The following is a 21,426-nucleotide window of genomic DNA, read 5'->3' on the forward strand; positions in this document are numbered from 1 at the left end:
TCTCCGTGCTGTGACCTGCCCTAAACATGACAACTTTGTTTCCCCAAGATAAAACGTATCTTCAGAGTCGTGGAAACAATAGATAGATATTTCACTCAGTCAATCGTGCATGCTTCGTTTCACCAGAGGTGCAGAGAAATAGAGAGACGGGCGTTTTCAATAAAAGGTATTTATTGAACAATCTTCGTTCTCATGCAGAAGAAATGAACTGCTACAATCGTAATACTGGCTGTAAAGTAAAATGCCTACAGCACGAAGTGTATTATGAAATAATAGTGTAAAAGCATGGTATGGTTTCCAAGCCATAACATATATAGAATACAAACATTAAATAAATAAGGACTAAAAGTACTCAACTGGTGCTTCTAAAATACGCCTACCCCGATGTACCTAACCTAAGTCTAGTACGAGGGAAGAAGTAAGTGTGGTGTAGCATAGTTTAGTTTCTTTTTGCCAAGAATCTATCCAAGATTTCTCTTAGCGTCTAATCAGCTCCGTACCTTGGTTTAGAATGAAGGAGGTCTGATATCTCTTGGTCTCAGGACTCGATTTCCCAACAACCCGCAAGGGTAGCTTGGAAATACTGGAGCTGGATTTCTCAGCAAGAGAAAAGACAGCATCTCTCTCAGTGCGTCTGCTGGAGGGTCGGCTTCCTTCGGCACTTGCTGCAGCGTGATGCGTTGGGCAAGTAGATAGTTGAACTGCTCCAAACCACTGTGTGTTTGCTTGGACAAGTGTGGGCATATTTATACCTTGAAGGTGCAGAGTTTGACGTAAGGTTGGACATAATAACATCATCAAAGAGTCTCCGTTCTTTGAAAACTCCTTGAGTTCTTGGATGAATCAATATTCATGCAGGGGGAAGTCCCTAGCTGCTGAAGGCGAGTATTCCAAGAAATCCTTGTGGATTTTCAGAACTAGTGGAAGTAGCCATGCCGTATTTGGACTGCATGAGCTATGTCTAAATATGCTTATGATTTCTATGCCTATATAAGCATAGGGTAATTTATACCTATATAAGTGCATGAATCGGGAAATGTACACTAGGGTCCTAATATGCTATACAACAACAGTGCAGTGCCATCGAGTACAGTGGAGTACAGTGGAGTGACATAGCATAGAGTGGAGTAAAGTGGCATAGAGGGGAGTGGTGTGGCATGTCATATAGTCTAGGAAACTGTCATAGGGAAGAGTGGCATAGATTATAGCACAGTCTTGTAGAGTAAAGTGATGTTGAGTAAAGTACAATGTGGCAGAGTGTGGTACAGTGGAGTTTCAAAGAATGTCTTAGAGATGAGTGGTGTAGAGTGGGATGTAGTGGCATAGAAGTGAGTAGTTGAGTACAGTGGAGTAGAGTGTCAGAGAATCATGGAATAAATTGGGGTGGAGTGGTCTAGAGGGAGTGAAGCAGAGTGGAGTAGAGTGTGATAGAGTGTCATAGAGTGCTTTACAATGACATAGACTGTAATACGGGGTTGTACAGTGGAGTAGCATACAGTGGAGCAATCTTTGGTAGAGTGGAGGGGCATAGAGTGTCAGAGTGGTGTACAGTGGCATAGAATAAACAACTGTGGTATACACTGGTATAGACTGGAGGACAGTGCTGTACAGTGGAGTAGCATAGCGTTGAGTTGAGTTTGTACACTGGGTGGCAGACTCACACGTCCTTTTTTTTCTATTTTTATTGAGCATTTTAAATTAACATCAACAATGTATACACATCACACTTGTTAAATGGTAGATTAAAAAATAAAGTTCGACCATCCTATTTGAACATGTAACATTCCATGTGGACATATAACATTCTATTTACAAATATTTCACAGTATTAACTAATCTTCAGCCAGATAGCTCTAGTCATTGGGATACTCTAGGCATCTGATAGCGCAGAGACATGTATAAAGTGACGTGAATGTTGAGCTGTATTTCATTCCGCTCTATAGATGACAGGTAGGCCGGGAAATGGGCCCAGAAGTTTTTGGGATGTGAGATCAGGGGTTGCATCTGTGCATAATCCTCCCCTACTTTCTAGCAATGACACATATTCTCCAGCCATCCCGAAGCTGTGGGGGGACAAGCACTACTCCATCGCAGTGCTATCTCTTTTAGCCAGTAGCAGTGCCATTGTCACCAACCTATGGGAGCTGCGTGGCACCTTGAGGGTATATCCCAATAATGCCATAAGTGGACAAGGTGCAAGCCATGCACCTGTCATAGCTGAGATCCGTTCGAACACCGTCACCCCGTAAGCATGTACTACTGAGCAGGTCCAGGCGAGGTGTGCTAAGTCAACTCCCGCATCTTGGCACTTAGCACAGGCATCAGATCTGGTATTGTCAAACTTAGCAATATCGGATGGGGATATAGAATATCGATGTAAAAATGTAAAGTGTAACAATTTGTGGCGTTGACAGATAGAAATGTGCTGCATCTGTGTGCAGCAGTATGCCCACATTTTGTCATTGATCTTCATCCAGAGTTCTGTCGCCCAAACCTTACGTACTTCATTGGTAGTGTCGGGTTTTAATTCAAGACCGGATCTATATAGTCTAATAATCATGCGTCCTCCCTTGGTAGTTGAGATTGTCAGTGGGGCAAAATCGTCAGGAGGGAGTGGATAGGAATGGTAGAATGATTGTAACTTGTTGCACAGTCTCCTGAAAACAAATTGGTCTATGTATGGAATATCCCTATCCCAGGGTCTCTCCAAAAGTGGAGTAACATGCCCATCAGGGAACAAGTCCCCCATAGTGTGGAGGTATACCTATGAAGGGTGCCTTGGACTAGTTTCTCCCTAGCGAAAGGGAGCCAAGGGTTGTCATGCAGCGGGATGGCGTTGGAATAGAGGGAGCCACCTCCCAATGTGCCACTCATACGGCGCCATGCCCAACAGGTAAAGGACACCGTTTTTATGTCCATATCGTTGAGTGGGATTCCCTTCGGTAGAATCTGGGTGTGCCTGATTCTTTCAAGAACCACTCTTTCAGGGCTTCAATAGGGTATTCGACTGTCAGGATGGTATGAAAGGTATGTGTAATGGCATTGAACTGCTACATAATATAAATGTAGGTCAGGGACATATAGGCCCCCACGCTCATAAGGGAGTGAAAGTGCATCCCAACGAATACGGGGACAGGTTCCCGCTCATATTAATCGCAAAAGGGTTCCTCTTAGTGTGTTGAAAAAGTGCTGTGTAAGGGAATAGGGATGTTAGTGTAGAGCTATAGAAAGCGAGGCAGGATAACCATATTTATAATTGCAACTCTCCCAGCTATTGAAAAAGGGAGTTTTATCCAAAGCCCCTCCTGTGCATTGAGATCTGACAGAGCTGGCCCATAATTTTGTTGTAGTACCTGCTCCTTTTCTCTATGGATATGGATTACCGAATATTTAGTTTCATTAGGTGCCCATTTAAAGTCGAGCTCAGCCAGGGTAGGAGCCGTTGCGTCCGTTAACGGGAACAGCTCAGATTTGGCCCAATTTATACAGAGGCCTGAGAAGACACTGAATCTGACTGTCTCCTGCTTAAGAAGGGGGCGATTGAGGTGGGGGTTGCAGATGACCAGTAAAATGCCGTCTGCATACAGTGATATTAGTAAAAAGCCCATGGGTGAGTTGAAACCCGCGATGCAAGTGGCGCTTCTGCATCACCTGGACCAGAAGATCCATTGCCTTTATAAATAAAAGGAGGATAATGAGCCCCTTGCCGAGTATACGCAGAATCAGGAACGCATCTGATACAGCACCGTTCACTCTAATGCGGGCCATCGGATTGGAATATAGTAGCATAATTAGTAATATGAACTGGGGGTAAAGCCCAATTTGCCTAGCACAGCCTGGAGAAAAGGCCACTCGAGGGAGTAGAAGGCCTTCTCTGCATCGAGAAATGCCACTACAGTGGGCATGGTGGGAGAAATTTGCTTAAGCATGGCAAAAGCAGTACGGAGATTCAAGGAGGTGGACTGGCGTGGAACAAACCCATACTGTGCCGAGGAGACGAGCTGCTCCATTTGCAAGGTTAATCTGGTTGTTAGCACCTTGGCCAGGATCTTTACCGGGTTTCAGCAGCAAGGTGAGGACTGCCTCTCGGGGCGTGGGGGGTAAAGTGCCAACCTGCATGGCCTTGTTGTATAATGTCAACAATCTTGGTGTAAGTTGTTTATACACTTTATAAAATGCCCTCGGTTAGTTCGTCGAGCCCAGGTACTTTTGAACCATCTAGAGTGCCAATAGCTTGGGTCACCTAATCTAGGGTGAGTGGCTCAGTGAGGAATTGCCTCTGACCATCCTCAAGCCATAAATGGCAGCATCCGCTAGGTATGCAATTCAATTTATTTATTATTATTTAGAATTCCCTAGAATTCCACATAAAATACAGAATAAAACATCTTTTCATACATGGAGAGATGCAAAACATAAAATTACAAATTCTATTTTTATACTAAAATTCATCCAGTTAAAAGGAAACAATTTCTTTTATTCACTAGTCTAAGCACTACAGTGGTCGAAATAATTTCAAGGCAGATACGCTTGCAGCTAAAACAGACTGCTTTCGGTTAGAACACACTATGGGCTATCACAAAAACCTACTTACGAGGGCACACAGAAGAAATAATATACAGTTGTAATCCAATATACAAATATCAAACAACTCAAACAGTAAAAAAGCTTCTTTTAGGGAAATAATCACGGTTTAATACTGGCAGCAGGAAATTTTTAGAAAGTGCTTGAAAAAGTGCTAATGCATTAAATATCCTCTCCAAGACGTTTTTTACCAATAACTAACTAGCAGCGATGTATCTCAAGAGATACACATGGTAAATCCTATGTCATAAAAAGTGCTAGTGCCCTGTACGATTTTTTGGAGAGTATAATATTAGCAACAAGAAATTTTTATAAAGTGCTTGAAAAAGTGCTAATGCATTAAATATCCTCTCCAGGACATTTTTTACCAATAACTAACTAGCAGCAATGTATCTCAGGAGATACACGTGGTAAATCTTATGTCATACAAGAAAAGTGCAAGTGCTCTGTGCGATTTTTTAGGGGAAAATGTTCCAACCTCCCCTAGCAACAGTATAAATGATCTATCAGGCAAACATTATCTAATTAAGACAACTAACATGCCATACGCAAGTGCAGGTGCTCTTTACGATTTTTTAGCAGCAGTATAAATAGTTTCACATAATGCTATTAAAAACATACGAATCACCTTAACGTATTACTTTCTTAAAAAACATTTAAAAATTCTTTTAAAAAACGAACATTTTTAAAACACATCAGTTCGGATGGAGGGAACAGAAGAAAATTGTGGGCCTGTTCTGCTGTTGAGATATTATACTTTAAAAAAACATTCAGGGCACACAATCAGAACATGATTCAAATCTTGTATACCGCAATTGCATAGATGACAATCGGCCAGATTCATCAAGGTAAGGAATTGCGAGTCCTTAATAAGGAATTTTAAGGATTCGCTATTAAGGACTCGCAAAACGGGATTCATGTAGGAATCGCAATAGAATTTGCGATTCCCACTGATTCCTTATTTGCGATTAGCTAATTGCTAATCTTAAATAAGGAATAACTCCCCATTCATTCCTATGGGCCTAAAGGCCGATTTCAAGGGTGCCAAAGGACACCCTGTAGCACCCCTGAAATGTAATCTACATTTGTGTTACGCACACACATGTCCAAAGGACATGTGTGTGTAACATGCAACTTAGAAACACACATTTAAATGCATTTTTCTAAGTTTTCGCTATTTACCACGAGGTTTGACCTCGCGGTAAATAGCGGCCCAAAATTGCGATTTCTTAATTTTAAAATGGTTCATGAATTGCATTTAAGGAATCTCAAATAGAGATTCCTTAAATGCAATTCCTCGCAAATGTGCGAATTCTTTAATAGCGAATTTTGCATTTGGGATGATGAATCCCAAATGCAAAAATTGCACTCGCAAAGGGCCAGATTCTGAGAATCGGGCCCTTTGCGAGTGCAATTAAGCTTGATGAATCTGGCCGTATATCTTTCATTTTTTGGAATACCCTCCCAGGAACCTTTTACAATTCTCAAGGGTAGTAAGTTCAATCTTAGTAACAAAATCACTCTACGAACTCCATGATTCAGGTTCCATAAGACATACAACTGAGGATTTTTAACAATGGAGCTCCCAACAATGCAGTCCATCCTTCTGTTCAATGAGCATAATTTAAAATCTCTTTCACGTGAAATCACATTTATAGTTTTTTTTAATTATATGCTTTAACAATGTTTTATCTAAAACTGCTGCCCCTTCAAAATCCAACCCAAAAATGCTTAAAGCCTTTAAATAATTTCTATAAATTGCACTTTTCCTCAACATGTTTACAAATATTTCCCTGTGCAATGCTACCCTTAGTAAGTTTTCCTGACCATTTATCAGAGCATTACACCACCTTAAGCAGGCAGCCATTGATAACACATATGTTGAGAGAAGGCAAAATTCGAGCCTAATAGCCGCGATTGGCGCAGCATAACTTAGATTACATAATTGGCGCCAGATCTTTCCTTCCGATTTCTCAAACTTTGCCCACTCACACTCATCTGTTGTTTCGCTAGCCTAATTCAGAGTCGGAGGGATCTTTATTTTATAAACTGCAATAATGTGCGAAAAATGTCTTTTCCCACATTGCAAATACAAGCGATTTATTGCAGAGGCTTGTGAGATAGCATTACCTTTGCAGTGGTCCATGTGTCTATTAGCAGAACACCTATTAGTAAATATTCTTCCCAAGTAAGGATAACATTTCACTACCTCCATTTTCTCACTTCCCAGAAACCATTTCAAATTCTTTCCAACCCTACAACCTTGGTAACTAAAAATTATAACTTTGCTCTTTGAAATATTTATTTAAAAAAAAAAAAATTCTGTGTACCTAACCAGTTCCGCCAATCGTCTCTGTAACCCAATTGGAGTTAAGTCCATTATTATTGCATCATCTGGATACAACAGACAACTTAGTTTTAGGTTACCCACTTGGGGAGGGTCCCCTTTACTCTCTCCTACCCGACTCAGCAGGTCATTAATGTAGCTTGAAAAGAGTAAAGGGGCCAAAAGGCACCCCTGTTTCAACTCGTTGTTTGTACATATTTTCTTTGAAAGGCCTTGAGTTCCCCCTAACAAGACTTTTGTCCACGTCGAGGAGTGGAGTGCAATTATTAATCTTAAAAGGTTCCCTGGGATCCCCATAGTAACCAATTTCCTCCACAGCGTCCCCCGATCTACCCTGTCGAACGCTGTGGAGAAATCTATAAATGCTGTATACAACGGGATCCCCCGACCCACAGGAAATTTTTCAATTAGAGTCTGCAGGACAGAAATGTTATCTAGTGTACCGCTATTCTTACAGAACCCTGATTGTTCCAAGGGGATGTAATCATTTCCGAATACCCACTCTTGCAAGTGTCCAAGGATACTATTTGCAAACAGTTTCCCTGTTGCATCTAAAAGGGAAATTTGCCTAAAGCTGGCCGGGGAATTTTTTGGGCCCTTCTTATATAACGGGACTAATATACTTCCCTTCCAGGAGTAAGGGATGTCCCCGCTGTTATAACAATGGACAAACAAGGGATGTAAGAAATTTGCCCAGTCACCACAGTCCTGTTTTATTATGGCTACAGGGACATCATCCGGCCCCATTGCCCCAGAGCATCTTGCCCCCTTAATGTATTCCTCAATTTCCCACCCTGTTGGTGCTCCTACATCCTCCACCATCACTAAGTTATTAACAACCCCCTCAGACTGATCACCTAGTTGATTGGGGGCATACAGTTGGGATATATAAATAAACCATTCTGATTCTGGGATCAGAATGGGTTGTGATTTTTCTCTACCATCACAATACTTAGCTATCAATGCCCAGTACTTTCTAGTATCCCCAGATAGAGCCACTTCCCGTAGATTGACCCATTTTTCATCTTCAGTGGCCCTCCGATCGGATGCTATTTTCCTTTTCCGAACTTGTTTTAATCTGCATATCTCTTTCTGCCTTAGTAAACTAGGATCTCTAAATTGGGCTCTAATCAACCCATTTATCTCCTTATTCGGTTTTTTATTTTCCCGGGAAATTATTAAATATAGGGGGGCCTCTTATACCTTGCTTCTTTCTTCCCAATTTTCTAATTGCAGCCAAAACCCTTTCGTACCTCACAACCGGGCTCTCCTGACTTGGCCTAAATGCGATATTCTTAAATACCCTCTGAAAGTTTGGAAGTGACTTATATGACCAACAAGTACGACCATTGTTTCGAGAGTAAGTTACATTATCATTCCTCTGATTCCAGAGTTCAGGCTAGGTATGCTGATAGTGTCTCAGGGTCATTAGTTAGTTACCTGAGAAGAGTACAATTTTTGGTAGTAAGTACAGACCACGGCCATGATACATTCTGTGCTCGTAATGACCCCTCCATTCTCTGCTCTGAGTTCTGCAACATAATTAACTGATCTGTTGGGGCGTAGAATGCGAGCAAGGGTGCGGCTAGGTTGCTTGTCCTCACAATAGCGTCAAGCTTGGGAGTGTTTACTCTGATATGCGGTTTCCAGTTCTGCCAACTTGCGATATTCTGCCAGTAGTTCTGCCCATCGAGTCAGTCCAGGCGATCAATCAGTCTCCTCGCAATGCTCCAGATCCTGCAGTTTTGTTTCAATCCAGATTAATTGCTTGCGGATATCTCTAAGAATACCTACTTGCTTGGAGATACACATCCCTCTGCTGAAGGGCTTAAAAGCCTCCCACAAGGTCGCTTGTGAGGGCACAGTTCTTGCATTGTGCTAAAAATATTATAGAATGGACTTATGAATCTCACTATGGAACACTTGGTCCCAGGGAGAATCACTGTTGAAACACCAGCTGAACTCAAGGCCACTTCCATATGTAATCTGAAGTTTTAATAATACTTGATTGTGATCTGAGAGTGTTCTAGGGAGCACTGTTACCTCGAATATCCACTAGTGAGATGTGGCCAACATTAGCCAATAGCCTAATCGAGTCCAGACCGAATGGGGCGCTGAACAGAAGGTGTATCTAGATTGCGTAGGGTGATCGGTATGCCATGTATCATGCAGCATATAAATCTCGGGCCCTAGGTTTGTCAAACGGGAGCGTGTTAGCGGAATCGGTGTGCATACAAAGTGGTAAATTAAGATCCCCACCAATAATAAAATGGTACACCACAAATCTGTCCTGTCGGGAAAAGAAGTTTAAAAAAAATCAGGGGCGTCAGTGTTAGGGGCATATATATTGACTAATAATGAACTTTTGTCTCCTAGCATTCAATGTACTAGCAGATATCGGCCTGCCATGTCCGTGAGTGAGAGTGATAAAGAAAAGGTACAGTTTTATGAATTAAGATACAGGTACCCGCAATAGGAACTGTAACATGAGAAATATCGATATGTGCCCCAGTTCCTAGAAAATGTATGGTCAGCACATGGGGAGAAATAGGTTTCCTGAAGAAAAACAATTTTTTTGGAAAATCCATTAAGATATTTCAGTACCTGTTTCCCTTTGCGGGGATTGTTAATACAGCGTAGATTCCAGGTAACTGCACCTAGGTCGAATGACGTGACCATGTTGTGGAGTTAGTATGAAGTGATCATACATCAGGCCAAGGGCCTTGTGCTATACAACAGTGCAGGTGGTGAATGCTAAGATGCGTGCAACATCAAAAACATTTCAACTCTAGTATAGAGTCAAACAGGTAGAGAGCCACCCCCACCCACACTAGATCCAACATTATCCTGTGAATCCCATTTAGTCCCTCAAGAATGAAAGATAAACTTAAACCACAACAATCTAAAATGGTGTTCACCATGTGGGCATGGGAGCAACTCGGTCTCCGGCGGTACCTACAAAGTAAAGAGCCAAAGCTGGAATGTGGTTCTTGCCAACATGAATTCGGATACGCAAACGAGGAGATATTCAATATGAGTCATTTGCTGATGTATATACAAGCAAGGAGGCAAGGGTATCAGACATCAGACCTGGCAGCCAACCACCTCATTCTCATTTCGAGATGTGGTGGGTGGGCTCCTGTGTCCCCGTGTCCCATTAGCATCCTGGGTGCATGGTCATTTCTATAGAGATTCAGCATGGATAGTTTTGTAATGGGCCTTGGCGAATAAAGGTTGATTTCCGCTGAGCCTCCTCTACTATTGGGGTGAAATCAGGTAAGATGGGGATATTCAAACCTTGATATTGAGGGGGAACCTTTTACTGGGCTAACCGCAGCACTGTTTCTCTGTCCCTATTATTGAGCAGACAGGCTATAAGAAATAGTGGTGGAGCGCCTTCCGGAGGTCAGGGGCCAAATGAGCAGTGTGCACGATGGATTGCAGAAGTATTGAAAAAACTAGGGCGGTCAAAGAGGGCCAGTAGCAATTGTTCAACAAAGTTCTCAGGATGCTCCATGTCGTTATTTTCTACAATTCCCGAGATACGAATGTTATTCCTACGAGATCTGGCATCGAGGTCCTCGTTCTTGATTGCCACTTGTTTTAAAAGGTGCTCCATTTTATCTATGCGCTTCTGGATTGTCACAGAGTTGTCCTCCAGGCTGGAGATCCTTTCTTCAGCACCGTCAATCCGGGCTCACTGTCTGTCCATCCGCTCGCACAGAGTGTCAGTTAGCCAGTTAGTGTATCGTAGCATGCCTCCATGGCTCTGAAGCCCGCCTTGAGTTTGACCATCACAGCCGAGATGTCACATGGGGGCTGTGGCACCACCTGGTCCCGAGGCCTCTTCTGAATCTGACTTGTGCGATCCGAACGACTCATGTTATGTCTTCAGTAAGCGAACACCGTGGGTACACGGGGAGGGCGTGCACTCAGAATCTACAGGCTTTAGTCAACATCGTGGAGTTTCTGGACAAGGCGGGTTGCATGAGGGGTCACATGTGGGGCCCCCAGTGTTGTGTCTATGTGCGTAGAGATGTCCGTGGGTCACAACTGCTGTCACACAGTGTGTCAGTAGGCAGGGATCCTATCCCCAGCTCCCCAATTCTGGGTGTAAGCAGGCAGTGCAGCAGATCAGCTCCCAGAATAAAATCAGAGGATCAATATGCAAACAGTGGGGAGTCCGGGCCAGTGGGGAGCAATGTACTCAGCGTTCCCTGTCTCTTCATAGCCCCATACCGGCCGGTGTCCAGACGAGGGTCTATATCTCAAGCACCCCCTGCTATGAAGCAGATGATTTAGGCTACTGTCTCTGGGGGATTGCCAAGTAGACAAGTGAGCGCAGCACCTCCTTTTGCACAGCTCCACATGTGCCAGGAGTTTGGCTTGGTTAAACAAGGTCAAAGCTCACAGACTGGACTCACTGTCTTCACCCCCAGCAGCCTCCCATGAGCGTTGTATAAGGGCATGTGCAGGGTACCAGCCACGCAGTGCAGGCAGCTGCCAGGGGGAGGCGCAGCCTGCGGCACTCAGACAGTCACCCAGGCCGCACTTCACCCACACTCCGGTCTCACAGCAGCTCCCTGCCTCACAGCTCCAGGATCAGGAGCAGGGCCGCGGGTCAAGTCTGAAGGAGCTAACCGCTCCATGGCCCACACATGGACACACATGGAGGAGGAGGGAGGGGGCGTGTTGGCAACCAACAAGATCGAGCGATCTTGGGCTGTTGCAGCATGGCCTCCGAGGCAATGTCAGTGGCACGCAACACTCCTGATTCCCCTCAGCTTCAGGTAACAGTGGTGTGTGAGGGCATCGCAATACCAATCGCAAAAGGTCTTGTAGAAGATGATGGGGAACCCATCAGGGCCCTGGGACTTAAGAGGCTATAGCTGTCATCACCTCCTCTATGTGAATAGGGCTCTCAATGCTGGCTGCCTGATCCAGTGTTAGTCTGGGAAGAATTGCCCCCTGTGTGTAGGTGAGAGAATCTTGTTCTGAAAGGTGTTGGGCTGTGTATAGTTTTGCATTAAAATCACGGAATGCTCGCTTTATGGCTGTGTCATCTAAGAACTCATTACCAGACTCGTTGAATAATGTATGCACAGAGGCTGCTTGGCTTTGAGCGCGGAGCTCATTGGCCAAAAGGCGTCCGCATCTATCTCCCCCATGTAGAAAGAATGTTGCAGCTTAAGGGCTGCAAACTCCGCCTTATCCAAATCTAGGCGAGTGAGTTGCAGGTGCACTGCCTCTAACTGGGGATATATAGTGCACCAGATGTCCAATAGTCCTAGATCCCGCAGCCACTCCTGCCCCGTCTGTGAGAAAGCCCTGGCCTGCCCATGTTGTTGCGTTGAACGGTCTAACTGATAGTAAAAAATTGAGCTTATATCTCTCCTTAGTATAAGTTGCTGGTCTGGCGAAGCTGATAGTTCCATCACTGCCCGTCTTAGGAATGCCTCCTTCCCCTCGTAGGGGCGCAAATGGTGCCTAGAGTATAGGTATGCGCATTAATGGGCAACCAAGAGGGCCAGGAGTCTCCCCTTAATTTCAGCCTGTTTCATGCCTATTTTGCCCCTAAACGGGCATAAGATGAGGATAGCAACTCCGACTGGTTTAGCTGAGTGAGAAGAGAAATATTGTTGTGGGAAAGCCCTCAATCTAAGTCTGCGCGTGTCCCTGGCCAGGATGTGAGTTTCCTGTAATGAGCATATGTGTGGGTCTGAAGGTTGTAAGTAAGTTAGAATAGTTTTCTGCTTTATCGGGTTGTTCAGCCCTTTTACATTTAGCTTGAGGATATTAATGTTCTCCAGCATGTAACTATGATATCAATTGAAAGCCATGCGGGACAGCAGTGTCCTCCCAGCGCCCCCCCCGTGAGCCTTCCCTTGAGATCTAGGAGTCTCACCCTGTGGGAAGCAGTGTCTGTAGCTAAGGATAGAGATTCGTGGGACAAACAAAGTCAAATAAAAAGAAGCATAATGAACCCCAACAATTGAACCCATGAGGCAAATGTCAAGCATCATGGAGTGAACCTCAGTTTGGAGCAGTGTGCTCCAAAGAAGAAACAATGAATGGCTACTTGTGACCAGTTTCACCCTGCCCCCGCCTGAACCCAGCCCTAACAGCCTTTAAAAAAAAAGGATCAGGAGGAGGTATCTGCAGAATGTCCACTATTTCCTCCCACTTAAGCCAGCCTTCATTCACTGCATTCACTGGAGGGGTCCCATGGCTTGCCGTTCCTTGGCCATGGTATCTGGGTCAGGGGGGCAGTTTGCTTGCTGGGGCTTTAATTGTAGTCCATCATTGGCTGCTACTTTGGTTTCTGTTTGTCTTGCTTCGTTGAGGTTCTTCCTCCCACTGGACCTCGATACGCAGGATTTTAATCTAAATGGATGATCCCAGGAGTAAGAGATGCCAGCTGATCTGAGATGCATAGTAAAAGGCCTGAAAGCTTTGCATTTCAGCACGGTTGAGGCAGCCAGGTGTTGGTATAGAGCAGGTTTCTGGCCCTTGTATTTAAATGTGGGATGATCTCTGGCAGCACATAAGATCTGCTCTTTATTGCTGCAAATCGTGTACACAAGTTAGGATATAGGCCGGGAGGGGGTGGGCATGCCTCCAAGGACCGACTCTATGGGTACGATTGAGTTTAATGTGGAAGTCCTTCGGCTCCCTGAGAAGCGTGTGGAAAAGGTCTGTCACCATGGGCTGGATGGTTGCATCCTCCATCCCAGATGCAATAACTCTGCTATGTATGTTGTTGAACCGGGACCTATTTTCGAGGTCCTATGTGTGCGCCTGGAGGTCAAGGTTTGGTTCTCACAGGCGAAGAACCTCTTGTTACAGGCCCTCTAACTCCTTAACCCTGCTGGATTCATTATCTTACAGGGACTTGACTCTCTCTCCTAGTGAATCTAAGTCCCGGCGCCCCTCCCTGAGGTCTGCTGATTAGTCACGCTTCATAGAGGTGAGGTCTTCTTGAAGGGAAGCAAAAAGGGATTCCAGAAAGGGGCGGCTGACCGGGTCTCCGTGTCTTCAGCTCCCCCCACTTCTGTTGCGGGTTACAGGGGAGGGTGATTCTCAGATTGCGATTGGGTTGTCTTGAGAAGCATGTCCTTTACCGATCTATCCTTCTTTACTCTACCGTAGGCCATGACCAGGTTCACACCCCGTCTTGCAGGCTGTAGTCAACCTCATCTTGGTATGCGTGTAGTTAGAAGATTGGCCAAACCACAGGCTCCTTGGTAGCTTATTGCACTCTGCATGTTAGATAGGTTGCCCTGGGGGTTGAGGAGCTTGAGTTAGGGGAGCAGCAATGTCCTTCCCAGTGCTTCCGCTCAGTGGGGAATCGCCAGTAATCAAGGGGCCCTCAGGGGGGACGAGGCGGTCCTCTAGATCGTGTGGTGGAGTCCAGGCCTGGGTCTGTCCCCCTTCTGCTACCTCCGCTCTCCTCTTTGGCACTCCCCACTCATTGAGCATACCTGAAGGTGTCACTGCCTTCCTAGTTATGGTGGGGGATCCCAGGCCCACAAGGTGCTCTTGAGTGGAACATGTCCATGGAAGGACTTCCTTTTGAGTTGGGTTGTGGGGTGGCATCGCCGTTGCGCTGCAAAGTTTTTCAGGCCGCTGCCATCTCTGAGCTCCTTATTTCAGCCCACCACAGCCCCTCACCTCCTTGGCCTTGTGTTGCCTGCTTCTCCAGGAATTCACAGAACAAGGCCTCAACCCTTCCGCCGCTCCCCTCAGCCGCCACAGTCTCCTGCACCATCTGCATTCCTCTTTGTCTGTAGGCCTTGTTTTACCCCTGCCCTTTGGCTCAAGGTTTTCTGGTCATCAGCTCGTCCCGGATGCTGGCCAGAGTTCCTCCCCAGCCAATGGTGGCACTGCCCCCCAGCCTGTGGTGCTCCTCATCGATGCGACTGGCCCGTTGTGGGTGCTCATTGACCCTGGCCTCATTGCCGGACAGCACCAAGGTTTCAGCAACCCTGCACCGCCAAAACCCCGGCACCGACTCTCCTGGCACAGCTTCTCTTCCACAGCTGCCTGTGCACCAGGCTCATTGGAGGCCGCAGCCCCCAGACTCAGCACGGCTCTTCCGTCTGCGGTCTGTGTTGCTCAATAGCTAGTGCTGTTTAACAACAAGGGGTGGTGATGGACACAGTTTCTGAATTAAGCAGAATACTCTCACCCAGTCAAGAGATCAGGGCTAGATCCAACACCGTTTTTTAGCTCACTGCACCATCCCAGCTCAGAACCTGGCAATATGCAAATTAGTCTGTTCCTGTCCAGTGCATGATGGGAACAGGGCAAACCAAACTACCAAGCCAATTCTTACACTGGGAAGGAAACAAGCTTCCGGGGACCGGTTTCTGGCATTACAGCCGTCTTCGGCCCGGCTTGCTTGAATCCTGATGGTGCAATGAGCAAGCTAGTGCGGCATTATACGGGGCCTCTCTCAGCCACGCTGCGCTCCCCCAGCCCCTCGTGGACTAGTTCTTGAGCCACCCAGTATCTTTAACGCCGAGTCCTCACAGTCTGTTTCTCGCCACAGCGGGCTGCGAAGAGACAGAGAGACACGACCTAGCGAGTGCAATCTTGGCCCTGCCCCCCAAAAAGATGTTTTTATAAGTGAATTCAAAGCTTGATCTGTTCTATGTTACATTAAGATCAGAATTTCATCCAGTTGGCATTGATACTCTAACCAAATTATTTTTGAGAGTTAAATATGGTCCTCTGCTAGACCTTTGCCCTTCCATATTAAGAAAGCAAGTATGGTCAGCCGCCTAATGACTTAACTAACGTCCTCTCTTAATCAAGGTACCTGTTGGACCTGCCTCTCTTTGCGGGGTCACTCCTAAACCTTTTTTTCTTTTATCTCTTATGTCTCTTAATTAGTTTTTGTTGGTGTTAGGACTCCCAACTTTACTACTTCCAACCAGTGTATAAATGCTTGTGATTTCTCCTAAAACATGATACATCTGAGTGGTACATTTTATTTATTTTTGTATGTCCCTAGTATATGCACGGCCGGACTGGGAACCAAAACCGGCCTTGGCAACTAGCTTGGCTGGCATACCAGGGAGGAGATGGGGCGGAGGAGCTGTTTGTCAGGGTCAGTTTTGGCCACCTTGTTTTACAGGTTACCGATATTGCAGCTATGCTGCAAAACCGGCCCCCGGTAACAAAAACGCCCCCCCCCCCCACGTCCAAATATGGCCCTCGTCCTGGTGGCCCATTGGGGGAAAGCCTGGGGCCGGCTAAGGTCAGTCCGGCCCTGACTATATGGTACTACATGTTCCAATGACCTGTAAATTAAGGGTCATATTTATCAAAGGTTTGTTGCAGGATCAGCACATTATTTATTTCCTCCTCCCTTGATCCCTGGTTAAGGCCATAATAGCAGGGCTTTAAGTGGGCCAGGACCTGCCGGTTCTCAGCACTGCAGTTCTTAAAAGCAGGTGCCGAGGTGGGTGTCTATATGGCTCTACATTTTCACCTTCATACTCAGAATGGAAAAAAATCTTAACTCTGCAGCAGTTCACTGATTTGATGTAACTTTTATTTTTTGGCTGTTCTGTATAGCCAAATTTAATGTGCTTTACATCAACACCAACAAGGACGTCTTCATTTATTTTTTGGTAGGCACGGATGATTAAGTGATTTGCCTTTATAACGCACGTTGAGCCGATGTTGAGACCCAAACCTGCTTACTCAGCACCAAAGTTGACAGCTCTAGCCATTACGCCATAACTGCTTGCGCTAGAACTAAATCATTTTCTATTATAATATACAAAAAAGCCATAGTTGTATGTATGCATGTAGTATATTTATCTTATGCAACTAACAACCTTTGACAAAGACAATAGTCCTGACTTATTGTAGGTGCAATGTTACCTATTTGGAGGCAATAACAGAAGCAGTGAAATACCGTTGGGCGGCACATTATGCTGAGCACAGACTTTTAGCATAAATGTTTTCATCATATCATCCACGCCCCTTTGAGAGACCCCCCATTTTTTTACCCCACTCAAAGCCCTGCATATTAGCAATAGTTTAACTTTTATCTGAAACATGCTGAGTTACTTCAAGTGTCTGGGAATGCACCCTGCATTCAGACAACTCACTCCTCATTCTCGCCCCTTCACTTTCATGCTCACCATGCACTCATAGCAATCACAATGCACTCACACTGATCACCATGCACTCATACCATTCACCCACTCACCCTGCACTCACAGTGATCACTCTGCACTCATAATGCACTTGCGCTGTTCACCCTGTACCTCACCCTGCAGTCACACAAGCACACTACACCCTGCACTTATGTGACACTTTACTCACCTTTCAGCCTCAATACTCACTTTGCAATCTAACTCAAACAAGCCCATCACTAACCATGCATTCATCAGTCCCACTTTGCACTAACATGCGCGCCCAAGTTCATATGATCACCTCACTCACCCTACTCTCACACTATCGCATCGCTCACAGTGCACTCACATGGGCACTCCTGTCAACCACACAGCGCAGAGGATTAATGTGCCTGCTACCAAGAAAATGTACCATGCAGATCATAGAACTGAGTGTAAGTAAACTATAAGTATTGCTATAAAAAATTTAACTTTTGTCAGAAAGGTGCTACAGCGAGATGAGGTGCATTGTTGGTGAGTGGTAGTGAGGGAATTCATGAAGAAGGAGGAAGTGTAGCAGGGGGCCCCCCAAAAAACGGTTACACTGTGCCAACCCCTCCCTCCCTCGCCTCCCGAAGTTCGGGTCTTGTTGTGCCCAGGTGCGCAACGCCCATTGGACTCAAAGGGCTTCAGCCCCGCCCCCCCCCCCGTCGTGTGTGTCAGCCAGGGATGAGACACCTTCCCGGGCACACACACAGAGGCGCACCTGAGTACTTCAAAGGTCTTTAAAATACCTTTTGCTTGTTAATGAGGCTTTGATGTTTTTCACCCCTTCGTAGAGTCCCTGCAGCTCGCCTCTGCCTTTTGCTTGAAGAATCAACCCCCCAGAATTTTTTTTCTAGCCCCCCTCTCCCGCCCCCTGACCCCAAACCCCCCCCCCTCCTGAAATTTGGCTCCACACCCAAAGCGCATTGGGGCACGGATCTTGTGTCTAGTAGCGCTTTACCAAAGCCCTTATTATTACAATAAACTAAAACATTATCATTCTACATATGAAAATATACAACATAGCGCTGTGCTTACACAGATGTAAACCCCTCTATTAATTAAAAAAAAACGAATGTCTGCGAGAGAGTTTCAAAATTGGAGCAAGGTACACGCATTTCACTGTACTAGTAATGCCACATTTCCTCTGTTGCTTTTAAATGAGTGAAAGCGTGTCCTAAATACAAGTTAGAGGGAAAACAACTCGTACAACAAGGGCTCATAGTGAAAATAATACGAACATGCCACCAAGCCTTTCAGGTCATGTGCACTGTTTAAATCATCCTGTTTACGGACTGCTTCCAACCATACGATTTCTGTTCATTTGTAAACTGCTGGGTTCCTTTTAAAATTGCATTGAGAGAATCAACATACGGCGTCTTAACCCTGTATGAATGAAATGGCCCCTCGGCTTTAGAGCAGAAAGTTGCAGTCCCAACAGCAGTTTGGCTCGGCACGCTGCTGCTTCTGCCTGCTAAAGCCGAGGCTCGCATCTCCAGCGGTGGGCGGGGCTTCCGTGGGCTCGTCCGGGGCGTCCAATAGACGGGACCTCCGGAGGTTGCCGAAGGCCAGGGGATACCCGATCCCAAGGGGATACCTGATATTACACAACACCGGCACTCCAGGCCCGACTTTGGAGAACCCGATCTATATCAAAGCATTATGAGAGCAGCCCTTAGCACTGTCAAACCTTTGAGCACAGTAGAACATACAGGCACGTTATTCATATTTGTCATATACTTTACCGTTTTAAATTTCATTTTAACTTACAATTTTATAACAAAAAGGGATTTCTAATCCATACACTTTAATACCACGGCTATTTCATTGAGATGTCTTACAAATGTTCCTTTCCCTTTGTGCGATGTAACCTTAAATATTATTTGGAAGGAAATCAACCTCACTGCATATTGCATTTATCAACGGTTTGTGTATTTCATGGTCGTGTGTTTGGTACATATGTATTTGTGATTTACCACTTCAGTTGCACATTTAAGTTCATTCATGTGCCAAACCTCCGGCTGTGTTAATGTGTGCGCGCATCGATTTGTACATCACTTCTTCCATGCCCACAACATGCCTTTTACTGATGGTGTATACTTAGATTGACTATAACTACAACCTTACCAAGGACTAAAAACACGTTACCTACTGTGCTTTCTGAAAGTGTTCAAAGTCATGCTGTCACTTGTCTCAGAAGAAAAAATAGATACTTGTTTTAGCTTACATTGTCTGCCATGCCCTTGAAACCAGAAGAGAAACACGAAATCAGTGTTGCAGTCACTATATTTTGAGGTGGGAAGCTACATTTTGTGTCTTCTTAAAGTTGAGCAATATTTTTGTCTGTATTTTTACAAAAAAAAGCAAAAGTCAATCAGCTGCAGTGCTGTTCAATGTTAGTCGATTTTGATATCCAATTATATCGCACCGGGACCATGTGTTACATGGGGTGGAAATCCAAATCATGGTTGTATGTCCAATGAGACAACAACACATTTTATGTCAATGGAAAGAAAGGCGACTTCTAAAGCGGCATAAGATATTAGGGCAGTTCAAATTGTATTACGCAAGCACAGTCTCGCATAAAAACCCACAATATGGTTTTAAAGTAATTTGTATAATTAGTCTTTTTTCTACGCTTTTTTTAGTATTATGTTATGCGCATATGTTAAAGCCCCATGCACAACAGATTATTGTAACCGCCCTCCCACAATGAGGGCCAATGTTTCTATAATCAGTACAATTTTCAAAACCTTTTAAAATACAGTGTGACCTCAATAACAATGTGAACGAATGAATGAATGAATAAACCATTGATGAAGCTCACAGCTTACGAGCGCGGCCTACATTTGAACCGTTAGCAACAAATGATCAGATGATCTGAGTGAAATTGATGGATGATAGGCGTGGATTCCATCACTCATTTGTTATAAATTGCCCTAAAGGTAAATGTAGACATTTAAAAAAGACATGCTGATGCACAGGGAGCGGTGGAAGAGAACAAATTCAGGTTTTGGAGCACTGAGTTTTAAACAGCTTCACTTCCTCTAGGCAGCTTCTCTAACCTGGCAGAACTGGATAGAGTGTTTCATCGCACTGTTAGCTTTCGAGGAGGACAACATTAGCTGTGCGTCATCAGCTAATGACATCACAAAAAACCTAGAGGCTAAATATTCTCAGCAAGGAATGATTCGATTGAATAGTATGGGGCTTATGGCCAAACCCTGCAGAACTCCATGTTACAGTGGATTCAGAGTAGGCAAGGAAGGACATGGCCTGATTGGAACAGGTCAGGTAACAAAGATCTTTGCCATTGCAAAGCAATGCCACCAATGCCACTGCTAGCTACACGCAGAACCAGAATACGATGGGAAACACTGTCAGTGGCCACAAGGAGCGGAACTAGGATACCATGAGACACAGTTTCAAAGGCCACTGGGCGCGGAGTCAGAATACAATGAGAAACAATTTCAAAGGCCATCGGAGTTGAACCAGAAAACAATGAGAAACAGTTTCATAGGCCACCAGGAGCAAAACCAGAATACAATGAGAAAAAGTTTCAAAGGTCACTCGGAGAGAACCAGAATACAAGGAGAAACAGTTTCATAGGCCACCAGGAGCAGAACCAGAATACAAAGAGAAACAGCTTCAAAGGTCACTCAGAGCGAACCAGAATACAATGAGAAACAGTTTCGAAGGTCACTCGGAGCGAACCAGAAAACAATGAGAAACAGTTTCAAAGGTCACTCGGAGCGAACCAGAAAACAATGAGAAACAGTTTCGAAGGTCACTCGGAGCGAACCAGAAAACAATGAGAAACAGTTTCAAAGGTCACTCGGAGCGAACCAGAAAACAATGAGAAACAGTTTCAAAGGTCACTCGGAGCAAACCAGAATACAATAAGAAACTGTTGCATAGGCCACCAGGAGCAGAACCAGAATACAATAAGAAACAGTTTCAAAGGTCACTCGGAGCGAACCAGAATACAATGAGAAACAGTTTCGTAGGCCACCAGGAGCAGAGCCAGAATACCATGAGAAACTGTTTCAAAGGCCGTCGGGAGAGCTAATCAGAGAACTATTGCTGCTCCCCCTGGTCCAACCTCAATATCTTAAAGTCCGTGACTGCAAGCAGGGCAGATTCCATGCTATTACAAGGTCTGAACCCCAACTGAGAAACTTAGACAAGATTAGTTAATTCAAGAAAGCAGTGAAGCTGGACAATCCCCTATTTGCACAAGCCTTTTAGACAGTGTGGGTTGCAGGGACATAGGACTGTACATTGGAAGGTATGTCCACGTCTGCAGAAGGCTTTTTTTAA

Source organism: Lissotriton vulgaris, chromosome 4_1 (genome assembly GCF_964263255.1).
Source record: "Lissotriton vulgaris chromosome 4_1, aLisVul1.2, whole genome shotgun sequence".
NCBI classification, from domain to species: Eukaryota; Metazoa; Chordata; class Amphibia; order Caudata; family Salamandridae; genus Lissotriton; species Lissotriton vulgaris.